Below are 2899 nucleotides of genomic sequence, written 5' to 3'. Positions count from 1 at the left end.
GGTTGCCAGGAGAACGGTACTTGCCTGACTGCATTGTGCCAAGTGTAAAGTTTGGTGGAGGGGGGATTATGGTGTGGGGTGGTTTTTCGGGGGTTGGGCTTGGCCCCTTAGTTCCAGTGAAGGGAACTCTTAAGACATCAGCATATCAAGACATTTTGGACAATTTCATGCTCCCAACTTTGTGGGAACAGTTTGGGGATGACCCCTTCCTGTTCCAACATGACTGCGCACCAGTGCACAAAGCAAGGTCCATAAAGACATGGATGGGGGAGTTTGGGGTGGAGGAACTTGACTGGCCGGCACAGAGTCCTGACCTCAACCCGATAGAACACCTTTGGGATAAATTAGAGGGGAGACTGCGAGCCCGGCCTTCTCCTCCAACATCAGTACCTGACCTCACAAATGGTCCAACATTCCCATAGACACACTCCTAAACCTTGTGGACGCCTTCCCAGAAGAGATGAAGCTGTTATAGCGGCAAAGGGCGGAGCCAACTCAATATTGAACCCTACGGACTAAGACTGGGATGCCATTAGAGTTCATGTGCGTGTAAAGGCCGCGTCCCAATACTTTTATTAATATAGTGTTTATGCCACCAAAAAAAAAAGAAGACTTTAATTCTACTTTAAGTATTCCTTTCCAAAATGAAGAAACTCCGGGGACGGGCCAATCAAGTGGCCAAAGACTCCAAACCCAGAAGATTGGGATGAAGATTTGCATTTCATCAGGGATTGCTTTAGCAGGCAAGTCAGCCATATAGTGTGAATATTCAGCACATACTAGAGCACATTATGGCTAAAAGCTCCTGGGGGCTCCTTACTTTACTTCCAGTAAGGGATGGAAAAATCTAAATGGGATCTTCCCTTCATCAGAAATCACATGACTAGCACAGAGCGGTGTTTTCTTCAGCAAAGGAATTTCCTCCTATGATTCTATTCATCCCATTGACGGGTAAAAGAGCTTCAGAGTATAATTAAAGCCGTTTTGCATAGAGCAGGGAATAGTTAAAACCAGCAGGTTGGGTTTGTTTTGCCATCTCTGTACCAGCGGGGAGATTTCCTTTTTACTTCCTGTTCTGTATTCAGAAACAAATTGAGAACAAATCTGTCCAAAGTGAGGGAATCTCTCCCCCCCCTGGAAGATTTGCCATCTATTCCTGTTCTGGTGACAACTGTAAAATGTCTGATGTTCCCAAACGCTTTTTAGTCCCAGTGACAACGCTCATCAGGATAACGAGGGAGAACATTTGCTGTCAAAAGCTTTAGACACACCAAGTTAACATCTTTTTGCAGGTGCTAGGGATGCACCGATACTAACATCAGTGCCGATGTCGGGTATTTTTGGCATGTACTCGCCCAAATGCTCCGATACCTAGCCTGATACCTGAGCTTCCGGTATCAGGAAGCGAGTCATTACACGCTGCCCGGCCTCCTGATGGCCAGGAAGCCAGCTCCATGCTTCCTCGTCACTTGTGATGAGAGAGCATGGAGCCGGCTTTCCGGCCAATCAGGAAGCCAGGCAGCGAATAATGACTTGTTGCCCGGCTTCCTGATTGGTGGAGAAGCTGGCCAACCAGGAAGCCAGGTGGCAAGTCATTACCCGCCCCCCCTGGCTTTCTGATTGGCCAGGAAGCCAGCTTCCTGGCCAATGAGGAAGCCGGGCGCCGTGTAATGACTCGTTATCCGGCTTCCTGATGGGCCAGCTTCTCCACCAACCAGGAAGCCACGAGTCATTACTCGTCGCCCGGCTTCCTGATTGGCCAGAAAGCCGGCTCCATGCTTCCTCATCAACTGGTGACGAGGGAGCATGGAGACTGCTTGCTAATCGGGTGGCGAGTCTTTACACGCTGACCGGCTAATCAGGAAGCCAGGTGGCGAGACATTACACGCCGACTGGCTTCCTTAATAGGTCTTCCGATGTTGGCAAGTACCAAAAAAAATAAATAATATTGGTACGCAATACCAACAAAAACGGTATCGGCGCATCCCTAATAAGTGCCCATTAAAGTGAACCTGTCAAATTGGACATTAGTTGCCAGTGGTCTCCCTACAGAGGTCTGACACACCACCTGCTTAGTCAGATCTAGAGCTCTCAGATCAATTAGGAGAATGAGCTTTGCTGATTGTAGAGCTCTAGTTCTGATTCAGCAGTGGGCGTGTTGGACCTCTGCAGAGAGACCACTGCTTCCACAAAGAGAAAGGGCCCACCATAAGCAGGAAGCTGGCAGGGGACAGGCTTTGTTTTACTTCATTCTGCTTTCTAAAAAAAATAAACTGACTTCTGTATTGATACACCTGAACTGTAAAGCTGAAAGCAGAGTTGGGCTTTAATAGAAGCCTGTGACAGTAAGATGGCAGCTGCCTGTCAATCAATGGTCCACATACCACTGACTCAGGAGAAGAGTGCAGCTCAGGAGTTCTGACTTTTACTTTACAGCCAGGCAATGACTCATTTCAGAGGCAGGTCAGGAATGGCAGTTCTTCCGCCTCTGACCTTGAATCACCGACCTGACTCAAGCAGGAGGCAACCAAACTACGGAAACCAGCAAGTCAGGCAAATAGAATCTTCAGTCAGTTGCCCATAGTAACCAATCAGCTTCTCTTCAGTTTGTTTAAACTTTGAAAATGAAAGAGAAGCCGATAGGTTGCCATGGGCAACTGCTCCAGATTGTGGACAGGAGGTGGCCCCCCAGTACAGCGATACACCGTGACAGAGGGGCCCCCCAGTACAGCGATACACCGTGACAGAGGGGCCCCCCAGTACAGCGATACACCGTGACAGAGGGGCCCCCCAGTACAGCGATACACCGTGACAGAGGAGCCCCCCAGTACAGCGATACACCGTGACAGAGTGGCCCCCCAGTACAGCGATATACCGTGACAGAGGGGCCCCCCAGTAC

At 49.3% G+C, this 2899-nt stretch overlaps 1 protein-coding gene across 1 annotated transcript in view; it reads right to left on the bottom strand.

Annotated features, from left to right (window-relative positions):
* RNF139 (ring finger protein 139) overlaps positions 1 to 2899 on the bottom strand; it is a 15246-nt gene that overhangs the window by 11844 nt on the left and 503 nt on the right. The window lies entirely within an intron of this gene.

This window comes from Nanorana parkeri, unplaced genomic scaffold (assembly GCF_000935625.1).
Source record: "Nanorana parkeri isolate BGI_ZX_2015 unplaced genomic scaffold, ASM93562v1 scaffold566, whole genome shotgun sequence".
Lineage (NCBI taxonomy): Eukaryota > Metazoa > Chordata > Amphibia > Anura > Dicroglossidae > Nanorana > Nanorana parkeri.
Note: the sequence above shows the minus strand (reverse complement) of the source record. Positions and strands in the feature narration are given on the sequence as shown.